The sequence below is a fragment of the Ceratotherium simum genome, chromosome 13 (genome assembly GCF_057802395.1).
Source record: "Ceratotherium simum simum isolate JZ-2026a chromosome 13, ASM5780239v1, whole genome shotgun sequence".
Classification (NCBI taxonomy): domain Eukaryota; kingdom Metazoa; phylum Chordata; class Mammalia; order Perissodactyla; family Rhinocerotidae; genus Ceratotherium; species Ceratotherium simum.
This window is the reverse complement of record NC_141912.1, coordinates 17,361,057-17,373,737: the sequence shown is the minus strand read 5'-3', so window position 1 is coordinate 17,373,737 and position 12,681 is coordinate 17,361,057.

The following is a 12,681-nucleotide window of genomic DNA, read 5'->3' as shown; positions in this document are numbered from 1 at the left end:
TGGAGTAAGATGGAGAGAAGAGGTCAGAGTCTCTGTTTTATTGTACACCATCATAAATTTTTAATTTTATGTTAACAATATGTGCTAACAATATGTTAAAATATGAATGTTATTTTGATTGAAACAAAATAATTTTTAAAACACGTAAGCAAAAACCACTAGAAATACAAGGGAATTGATAAAACTGAGAGCATAGAGGGAACTAATACCTTCCTCTCATGTAGATAAAGTAGACTAATAGTAAACAAAGATAAAATGGAATTGTATAATAGAATTAATAAGTATGATTTGATATTTATATATCAAACTCGGTACCCTTTGGAAGAAGAAGGTGTTTCCTGTCCAAAATGGTGACACAGGAGGCTCCTGAATTCGCCTCCTTCCACAGACACACCAAATGTACAGCTACACACACAGCAATTCCCTCTGAAAGAAATTCAGAAACTAACTGAGTGACTCCTATACACCAGGCAAACAACAAAATACCCACATCAAAACGGATAGGAAAGGCTGAGACACACTTTCACCATAAACCTTACCCCTGGCACAGTGACATACAATTGGGAGGGAATGCACAACTCCCAGCTTCTCCCTGAGGAGTGAGAGTTTGGACCCAACATCTAGTGCCCAACTCTCAGGACTTCCACCTGAGGGATGGCCCCCAAAACACCTCGCTCTGAAAGCCAATGGGGCTTGCATCTACAAGACCCCCTTAAGGGGGTTGTTCTTAAGGGGCTTGTGAAAAATCCCAGGGCTTAGCACAGAGGGAGCAAATAGAAATATCCATCATCCAGTTTCCATTAAAGAGGCCTATTTGCATAGTTTAAAAGCTGCTGCCTGAGTGTCAGGCTTCTAATTTAGCACATATCTAGGAGATGAATGCAATCCTCCCTGGAGACCAGAGACTGGGGAAGCCATCAAACACCATCTCCACGTTCTCCCTGTAGCCCACTCCAACTTGCCAATATCTCCCTAGAAGAACCTTATACCGACATCTGGCACACTAGTTTTTGTGGCTGCCACCCAGGGGATGCATCCCCAGATTGCCTGGCTCTGGTGGCCAGCAGGGCTTGTGTTTGCCAGTCCCACAGTACTATAGGAAACAAAAAACAGTTCTTAATTGGCTATCACTGCAGAGATCAGTACAGAAAGAGCAGACAGAAATGCCTATCTCCCAGGCTTTCCTTAGAAGAGATCTATTTGCATACTTTAAAAGCTGCTGGCTAAGGATCTGGCTTTCAATCAGCCTACACCTAGGTACTTGCTACAATCTTCTCCTTTGGGACACTAACAGATCTTGGCACAACCTCAACTACTGGGAGCCTCTGAGAAAAAAGAAGGCAACTTGGACAATCACAAAGGTTTGAGAGATAATCAAGAGCTCAGACTGGGCTGATTGATAAGGTTCATCTTCTACATGAGACCACTCCATCAAGACTGGGAGAAGTGGCTGTTTTATCTAATGCATAGAGACCAACACAGAGAGTCAAAGAAAATGAAGAAAGAGAGGAATATGTTCCAAACAGAAGAACAAGTTAAAACCACAGAAAAAGACCTTAATGAAATGGAGATTTATGAGGGATAAAGAGTTTAAAATAATGGACATAAAAATGCTCACCAAGGTCAGGAGAACAATGCATGAACAAAGTGAAAATTTCAGAAAAGAGATAGATAATATAAGAAAGTACCAAATAGAAATCACAAAGCTGAAGAATACAATAACTGAATTGAAAAACTCAACAGATGGGTTCAACATCAGACTAGATCAAGAGCAAGAAAGGATCAGCAAACTCGAAGACAAGGCAGTGGAATTCAACCAATCAGACAAGCACAAAGCAAAAAGAATGAAAAGGAGTGAAGATGGCTTAAGGGACTTATGGGATACCATCAAGAGGATCAATATACACCTATAGAGATCTCAGAAGGAGAAGAGAGAGAGAATAAGATAGAAAGCTTATTTAAAGAATTAATGGCTGAAAACTTCACTAACCTTGGGAAAGAAACAGATATTCAGATCCAGGAAGCCTAGAGATTCTAAATAAGATAAATCCAAAATCTTACACACACTGAGACACGTTATGATTAAACTGTCAAAAATTAAGGACAAGAAGAAAATCTTAAAAGCAGCAAGAGAAAAATAACTTGTTACATACAACCCCCCCGCCCTCCCCCCCCCCCCCCGCCAAGTAAGACCATCAGCAGATTTTTCAGCAGAAACTTTGCAGGACATAAGGGAGTGGCAGATATATTCAAAGTGCTGAAAGAAAAAAACTGGCAACCAAGAACAAATTTGTCCAGAATTGAAACAGAGTTAAAGAGTTTTCCAGAAAATCAAAAGCTGAAGGAAATCATCATTACTAGATGAGCCTTACAAGAAATGTTAAAGAGATTTCTTTAAACTGAAAGGAAGGTCACCAATTAGTAAAAGGAAAAGATAGGAAAGTATAAATCTCACTGGTAAAGGTAAATATACAGGTAAATTCAGAATACTCTAATGTTGTAACAGTGGTGGATAAATCACTTATAACTCTAATATGAAGGTTAAAAGACAAAATTATTAAAAATAAATAAAACTGGAATCATTTGTTAATGGATACACAGTGTAAAAAGATGTAAATTCTGATATCAAAAGCATAAAATGTATGTGGGGGGAGGTGTAAAAATGTCAAGCTCTACCATGTGTTTGAAGTTAAGTTGTTAGCAGCTTAAAATAGACTGTTATAAATATAAGATGTTTTATGCAAGCTTCCTGGTAACCACAAAACAAAAATCTATAGTAGATACACAAAGATAAAGAGAAGGAATTTAAGCATACCACTATAGAAAAATCATCAAATCACAAAGGAGGAGAGCAAGAAAAGAAGAAAGGAATAAAGGAATTAAAAAATAGCCATAAAACAGTGAACAAAAGGGCAATAGTAAGTCCATACATATCAATATTTACTTTAAATGTAAATCGACTAATTTCTCCAATCAAAACACATGGAGTGGCTGAATGGTTAAAAACAAAAAACAAGAGACATCTATATGCTATGTAGAAGAGACTCATTTCAGCTTTAAGAACACACACACACCCAAAGTAAAGGGATGGGAAAAGATATTCCGTGCAAATGGAAACCAAAAGAAAACAGGAGTAACTATAGTTATATCAGACAAAATAGACTTGAATACAAAGACTGTAATAAGAGAAAGAAGATCATTATATATTGATAAAGAGGTCAAGCCAAAAGAAAGGATATAACATTTGTAAATATTTATGCAGCCAACATAGGAGCACCTAAATACATAAAGCAAATATTAACAAACCTGAAGGCAGAAATTAGACAGCAATACAATAATAGTATGAGATTTCAATACCCCATTTTCAACAATGGACATATCATCCAGACAGAAAATCAATAAGAAAACATTGGACTTAAACTACATATTAGACCAAATAGACATAGTAGACACATACAGAATATTCTATCCAACAGCAGCAGAATACATATTCTTCTCAAGTCCACATGGAACATTCTCCAGAACAGATCATATGTTAGGCCACAAAACAATTCTTAATAAATTTAAGAAGAATGAAATCATATCAAGCATCTTTTCTCATAACAATGGTGTGAAACTGGATATCAATTACCAAGGAAAACTGGAAAATTCACAACTATGTGGAGATTAAACAACACGCTACTGAACAACAAATGGGTCAAAGAAAAAACAAAAGAGAAATCAAAAAATATCTTGAGATAAATGAAAATGAAAATACAACATACCAAAACTTATGAGATGCAACAAAAGCAGTTCTTAGAGAGAAGTTCATAGTGATAAACACCTATATTAAGAGAAAAAGAAACATCTCAAATAAATGACCTAACTTTACACCTCAACAAACTAGAAAAAGAAGAACAAACTATGCCCTAAGTTAGTGGAAGGAAGGACATAACAAAGATCAAGGCAGAAATAAATGAAATAGACAATAGAAAAGATCAATAAAATTAAGAGCTGGGTTTTTTAAAAGAAAAACAAAATAGATGAACATTTAGCTATACTTACCAAGAAACAAAGAGAAAGAACACTAATAAATAAAATTAGAAATGAAAGAGGAGAAATTATAACTGATACCACACAAATACAAAAGATCATAAGAGACAACTAATGAACAACTATACACTGACAAATTGGACAACCTAGAAGAAAAGGATAAATTTCAAGAAAAATAAAGCCACTAAAATTGAATCATGAAGAAATAGAAAATCTGAATAGACCAATAATGAGTAAGGAGATTAAATCAGTAGTCAAAAACCTCCCAACAAACAAATTTCCAGGACCAGATGGCTTCTCTGGTAAATTCTACCAAATATTTAAAGAAGCATTAACACCAAACCTCCTCAAACTCTTCCAAAAAACTGAAGAAGAGAGAACTCTTCCAAACTCACTTTATGAGGCCAGAATTGCCTTGCTACCAAAACTAGACAAGGACACTACAAGAAAAGAAAATTACAGGTCAATATCCCTGATGAACATAGATGCAAAAATCCTCACTGAAATATTAGCAAACTGAATTTAATACATTAAAAGGATCATACACCATGATCAACTGGGATTTATTTCAAGGATGCAAGAATGGTTCAATATCCACAAATCAATCTATGTGATACACCACATTAACAAAATGAAAGATAAAAACTATATGATCACCTCAATAGATGTAGAAAAAGCATTTGACAAAATTCAACATGCATTCATGATAAAATCTCTCAACAAAGTGGGTAAGGAGGGAACATACTCAACATAATAAAGGTCATATATGACATAGCCACAGCTATCATTATATTCAATGGTGAAAAGCTGAAAACTTTTTCTCTAAGATCAAGACAAGATAACATAGTACTAGAAGTCCTAGCCAGAGCAACTACGCAAGAAAAAGAAATAAAAGGGATTAAAATTAGAAAGGATGCTGTAAAACTGTCTCTATTTGCAAATGACATGATAGCATTTATAGAATACCCTAAAGAAAGACTCCACCAAAAAAAACTGTTAGAACTAGTCAACATATTCAATAAAGTTGTAAGATACAAAATCAACATACAGAAATCAGTTGCATTTCTATACACTAACAATGAAATATATGAAAAAGAAATAAAGAAAACAATCCCATTCACGATAGCATCAAAAGGGATACAATACCTAGGTATTAATTTAATCAAGGACATGAAAGATCTGTCCACTGAAAACTATAAGACATTGATAAAAGAAATTGAAGAAAACACAAATAAATGGAAAGATATTCCATGTTTATGCATTCTAAGAGTTAATATTTTTAAAATGTCCATAATACCTACAGCAATCTACAGATTCAATGCAATCTCCATTAAAATTCTAATGGCATTTTTCAGACAAACAGAAAAAAACAATCCTAAAATTTGTATGGAATCACAAAAGACTCCAAATAGGCAAAACAATCTTGAGAAAGAAGAACAAAACTGGAGGCATCACACTTCCTGATTTCAAACTATATTATAGAGCTACAGTAAATCAAAACAGTATGGTGTTAGCATAAAAACAGACACACAGATCAATGGAACAGAATAAAGAGCCCAGAAATAAACCCATGCATATATGGTCAATTAATTTATGACAGAGGAGCCAAGAATATATGATGAAGAAAGGATAATCTCTTCAGTAAATGGTGCTGCTAGGAAAACTGGACAGCCACGTGCTGAAGAATGAAACTGGACCATTATCTTACACCATAATCAACTCAAAATGGATTTAAAAGTTGGATATAAGATTGAGACTATAAAACTCCTAGAAGAAACATAGGCAGTAAGCTCCTTTTGTGTGTGTGTGTGTGTGTGAGGAGGACTAGCCCTGAGCTAACATCTGATGCCAATCCTCCCCTTTTTTCTTGACGAAGATTGGCCCTGAGCTAACATCCGTGCCCATCTTCCTCCACTTTATATGGGCACGCCGCCACAGCAGGGCTTAACAAGCAGTGCGTCAGTGCATGCCCGGGATCTGAACCGGCGAACCCCGGGCCACCGCAGCGGAGTGCACGCACCCAACGACTTGCACCACCAGGCCAGCCCCTAGTAAGCTCCTTGACATTGGTCTTGGCAATGGTTTTTTTGAATTTGACACCAAAAGCAAAGGCAACAAAAACAAAAATAAACAAGTGGGACTACATCAAACCAAAAATCTCCTGCACAATAAAGGAAACTATCAACAAGATGAAAAGGCAGACTACAAAATGGGAGAAAATATTTGCAAATCATGTATCGGATAAGGAGTTAATACCCAAAATATATACAGAGCTCATACAACTGAGCCAAAAAACAAACAATCTGATTAAAAAATGGGCAGGGGAACTAAATAGACATTTTTCCAAAGAAGACATACAGATGGCAAACAGGTACGTTAAAAGATGCGCAACGTTGCTAATCATCAGGGAAATACAAACCAAAACCGCTATGGGATATCATCTCACACCTGTTAGAATGGCTATGATCAAAAAGACAAGAAATAAGTGTTGGCGAGGATGTGGAGTAAAGGAACCCTTGTGCACTTTGGTGGGAATGTAAATTGGTGCAGCCGCTATGGAAAATGGTGTGGAGGTTCTTCAAAAATTTAAAATAGAACCATCATATTGACGTGGTCGAAACCTTGTCTACGACTTGTTTTACAACTTCTAATTCTTTCCATGAGACTTCATTCAGGCTCGCATTACTCAATTGCCTCTGGCTAGGAGCGAAGAAATTTACCTCAGGAGGTGATCGAGGACTTTAATCTCCTGACTATGTGTCCCTTGAGGCATACTGTACCTTGGAATGCAAGGACACATCTCATTCATCCGCCCCCACGCCCTAATCTTTGAGGCTAACCAGACCACCTAATACTTTCTCTTTTGACATTTCTATAGAACAGTAAAATAGCTAAAAATAGTATATAATGGCCCTGCACAGACCCTTGCACTGCAACTCTTTACTGCCCATGGGTCCTGTCCCCATGCTGAACACAAAATAAAGGTGCACAAATGAACGAGCGGCTCATGTCTGAAAATTCTTTTTAGACTTGTTGACTCAGCAGCCCCACATCAATATGATCCAGCAATCCCATTTCTGGGTATATCCAAAGGAAATGAAAACAGGATCTTGAAGAGATATCTGCATTCTCACGTTTATTGCAGCATTATTTATAATAGCCAAGATATGGAAAGAACCTGTGTTCATCAACGGGTGAATGGATAAAGAAGATGTGGCATATATATATATATATAATGGTATATTATTCAGCCATGATAAAGAAGGAAATCCAGTCATTTGCAACAACGTGGATGGACCTTAAAGGCACTGTACTAAGCAAAATAAGTCAGATGGAGAAAGACAAATACTGCATGGTATAACTTATACCATGTAATCTAAAAAACAAGTCAAACTCATAGAAGCAGGTAGTAGAGAAATGATTGCCAGAGGGCTGGGGGTGGAGGACATAGGGAGAGGTTGGTAAAAAGGTACAAACTCTGCTATATGATGAATAAGGTCTGAGGATCTAATGTAAAATATGGTGACTATGGTTGATAACACTGTGTGATATCATTGCAATTTACTAAGAGAGTAGGACATAAATTTTCTTGCCCCCCAAAAAAGATAAATACATGAGGTGATAGATGTGTTAATTAACTAGATGAGGAAAATCCTTTCACAATGTCTATGTGAAGCAGGATACCTGAGGGGTACTCTAGATATTAAACCAATTTGTTGTTTTTCCTGGTTAACTTGAGGGGTGACTCAGGGGTCTCAAGGATTTGTGAGCTTGTTTTGCAGGAGAAAGAAAATGCCTTTGGGGACATTGCATCACCGGATGGCCAGCCCTCAGCAGCCGTTGAAGTGCAGAAGTCAGATTGCCCGGGGGCTTATCCAGAGTGACCCCTTTGTTTCCCTGAAGCCCCTCCTGCCAAGCCCCTTAGCTCTATAAAACCCTGCTGCTTTCTGTTCTTGGGGATGTGGCTTTGAGTGAACCCAGACTCCCACCTATTCATTTTGGCCAATTCGAATAAATCTTTCTCTATCTCCAAGCATGTCTCCGTGTTTGGCTTGCTGGGCATGGGGCACAAGAACTTGAGATTAAGATATTCGGTATCATATGTATATCAAATCCCCACAACATACACTTAAAAATCTTACAATTTTATTTGTCAATTATACCTCGATAAATCTGAAATAAAAATAAATAAATACACTTGTACCCTTAGAGAAAATACTTGTTTATGGAATATCTTCTAATTTTTTCCCACAAAGAAATTCTCAGTAAATTCCCCAAAGCAGAAATTGTACAGGCTGCATGACTCCAATGCAAAACAAAACAAAACAAACACAATCTGTCATAGTTTTAAAGAAAAAGAAAATACACTTGGAAACCAGAGCCTATCTAACCCAAACCATTACAAGCGGAAGTAGAAATCTATATGGTGATTATTTTGTAGAAAAGACCAACAATGACAACATTATTTATTAAAATTTTTTGGATGCTATCAAAGTTATATTGAAAGGAAAAGTCATAGTTTTAAATGCTTTTATAACTAAACAAGAAAGAATGAAAATAAAGAAGCATTCAACCCAAGAAGTAAAAAAGACAATTTAAAAAAATTTTAAAAACCAGGAGAAAAAAATTAATAAATATTAAAAACAAATTAATGAATTAGAAAGCAAATTGAAATAATAAATCCAACAGCTCATTGTTTGAAGAGACCAAGAACAGACAAATACCTGGCTATTAAGAAACAACTGAGAATAAACCAGATAAAAACATCATTCCAAGAATCAAAGATTGTTTTTAATTATAAAAGTCTTCTCTATACAACCCAATTCTTCACCCTCTCAATACAATAAGAGTATTAACAGAATTGATAGAGGAACATTGGCATATACCAATATCAATGGAAGGACTTAGGAATACTGTCCAAGCATTTCTCCCAAGTTTCACTTTTCCTCCCTGAGCATCAGTTGATCAGCACACAATCTATAGGGGGCTGAATTCTCCTTCCACTATTTGTTTTAGGGAAGGCCATATGATCTCTGATCATTATACGCAGTTATTCCTTTTTCCCCTCCTAAGATAATGAGTATTGATTCACAGAAGTCCAAATTGGCCAGAATTCAGTCTCTCATCCCTGGTGTCTGTGTTCAGCTGCATTAAGCAGGGCTCCAACGGCTACCATGTCAGATGTACAGAGAGCACATGGTTTCTGTGAGCAAAGGGCAAAAGAATATTCTAATAAGAATGGGTTAGTTATCAATTATAAAATAGAATCCCTGAGTTAAGTGGTATCACTACAAGCTTTAGTTTTTCACATGCAAGATGGAAGGATATAGCATAAGATTACATCAGTTTATCTTATTAGCAGACAGAGTGGCAGCTAAGTAAGGGGATAGACACACCTTCTGCACTTTCAAAAGGAATTTCTTTCCAAGTAAATGAAAACAACATGGTCAATTTAACTTCCTCAAAGCACTTTCGGAACTCAGCTCCATTTCCGGTCTTTGTTAAGTTAGTTAAGTACTTCAGTGCTCCTGGCTTTCCCCCCCAAAAAAGGTAGCTGGGTTGAAAGAACTAATTAAACATCAGTGAATTCATTAATATAAGAAACTCTCCTGTGCCCCCTATTTTTATAAGAATTAGCTAAACTTATAAAACCAAGTAGAACTACATCTCCTACACAGTTTTTCTGCATTTGATCTGGCTGATCTTGCATTATGCCCTATGAGTAATTTTAATGTATTTTCTGCTTTGTTCCAGAAATGATTTAATGGTAAGTCCTATGAGTAAGGCTCATATTAACAAAACCCTTTCTAAGCTGGCTCTGGGTAAAGACTGATAGCAATTGTACGGAGGCTTTAAGATTTAATACGGTAATATGTTCAAGTAAGAAAATAATATAACGGAAAACTTTCAAAAAGCACTTATTCTGTAGATGATATAATCACTAAAGTGCTATTGACCTTTTGGTATATAACATCTTTCTCATTTGCTTTTTTTTTTTTTTTCTTTTTCTTTTTCCGCAGACACTTTTCTAGACTAGGCCTTCATTAGATAATATCTGGACAATTGCAGTAGTCCTCTAACGAGTCCTGCTGCTTCTAGCTTTCCCCCTTACAATTCAACCAATATACTGCTGTTAGATTAACCTGCTAAAATGTACCTTTGCAGATATCACCCCTCAAGCTCAGAACCAGTAAATGGCCCCCACTGTAACAAGAACCCACCAGCTCGTGAGCCTGGCAGTCAAGGGTCTCTCTTGCCTCGTTCTTTTCTGGCTCGCCTCTGCCCTACAAATGGTTTGTTTCAGCTTAATTAGGCTATTTATTGCTCCCCAAGCCACCTTGCTCTCATCATGCCCCCTCTCTGTAATGCCCTTGTCCCCTCTTTGCAATCACAATCCTAATAATCTTTCCTTTCAAAGCCCTGATCCAATACCAACTCTGCACACTCCTAACCAAAAAGTTTCAGCAATGTCTATCTTCCTCCCAAAGCTCATAATACAAATTTCTGCCACTCACCTGGCATTTATCAGGCATGACCTGATACGGTTATTCATCTTTCTTTAGCCCAACGTGTTCTTTCTCCTAAACCAAACTAAGCCACTTTGGGCAACTAACTGCCACATATTTGTTGTACAAAGAAGACACTGAATACATGCTTCATAATTAGAATGGTAACCTAATAGACTTGCCTTCTTCACTGTATTCAGCTATAGGCCTATAGCTGCTCAAATAAACTTAGGTGCACCCCAGGGGTACACTGTGGGTACTGGAGAAAACAAGATAAAGATGAAGCATCTTTAAGTTAATTTCACTTAGGTAATTTAAAATATTATCTTGAAAATTAAATCAAAATAATATGGAGTAGATTATAATTTTTAAATGAATTTTAAAGACACAATTTGAAAATAAAACTAGAGATGTCAAATAAGTTTTTAATCCTTAGCAGTTCGCTTTGGGCAGTGCTTCCATGTCATCTTCTCTTCCTTCTAGGCATGAATTCATGTTCCTACACCACTTGAGGATATTTATGTGGAAGCATTCGAGAAATGCCCTGCAGATTATGAATCGGTAATAGGGAAAGAATACACTCATTTCCTTTTTTTTTCCATCATTTCCATTTTCAGATGCAATCAACACGCATTTTTGTTTTCATTAAAATGGGTAACAGAAATTAAGCCTGAAGATTTTTTTCAAGTCTTTGTTTTACTTCCTTGATTAGGATATATTTGTGACATCAGATATAAATACTAGAAGTGAGATTTAGTATGACCACTCTAAAAATCACTTAAATGTTAAAAGCCCTAAGCGGAAACATTTTATCACAAATGGGAGCAATCAGTTGCAAGAATAGCTTATTGTGGGTTTCAAGTAATTCATGGAAAAATAAACACATTTTAGTTCAAAAATCAAAATAGTTTTTGAAGTATTCTTTGAATATTTAACTTTTACTTATTAATTTACTGTTTTTGAAATCCAGAAGTAGCCTTGTGTTCTACTTTTGAAAATAAAATTTATTCATTAAGCCTAAATGAAAACTTCTTTGTACCTAAGTAGATGTGCCTATCCATCCACTTATCTATCCACTACTCATTCACACACACAATGTATATATAAACTATCCTATATATCATCCATTAACAACATATACATATGTACCTTAAATTTAATTCAATTCACAGAACATGCAATGTGAACTGGAAACATAGAGAAAAATTAATTAATAACAAGCAACTGAATGTTAAAAAGAATCCTCAGACTGACACACTTAGAATAAATAGTCTATTGTGTGCTTCAAATAAGGATACTGAGGTTCTGATGTTTTTAATAGAATAGAGGAAACATGAACCTGGAAATTCCCCAAGTAACTTTTGTTGTAAGTCTTTTCAGCCATCAAGAGCTGCAAACAAACCATGAAGTTCAGCCATTGTTCTTTGAATTTGCTTATTTTAAATAAGCTGGTAATATATTTCATATGTTTCTGGAATTATCCATAATTTAGTGCCTGGAAGCTTCTTCTGGCAATTACCAGTTCCTTGTCTAATAAGAATTTCCCTTGTGCCAACTATTCTTGTGTATATGGGGTGCACAGTGGGTGCTGGAGACCTTTTTCATCTCACATAAAAGGTTAGATTTGAACTGGACCTAGAAAACAATCACTAACAATTTTCTAGATGAGGAAACTGAGGCCAAGATAAATTGTAACTTGTCCAAAGCCACAAGGGTCTAGTTGAGCTCTTATAGCTCCCCCTAGTCTTCTATTTCTAGTCAGAAGAATGGCCATTTTAGTTTAAAGCATCTAAAACATCTGGTCAGAGTCTGTATTCCTGCACTGGGGCAGGAAAGAGGGCGAGGTGATGACCGTGATCTTTGGTGCAGGCTTCTCAACAATAGGCAGCAATTGGTTAACTCGAATTCATTGCTTTCGGTCTGACTTGAGTGGAAACACCATCCTGTTCTTTAAACCAGCTCTTGAAAGGAGTTACCCTTCCTGAATCCAACACAAGAGTCAATCCAATTCTGAGTCTTCTGAAGGTTTGTTGAGAAAGATAAGATCAGGTTTTCTTCTAAGTCCATTTGGGAAAGTCTGTCTCATGTAAAGACCACGTGGGCCTCGCATGGACACCAGCCAGAGCAGGGTTGCTGCTAACAC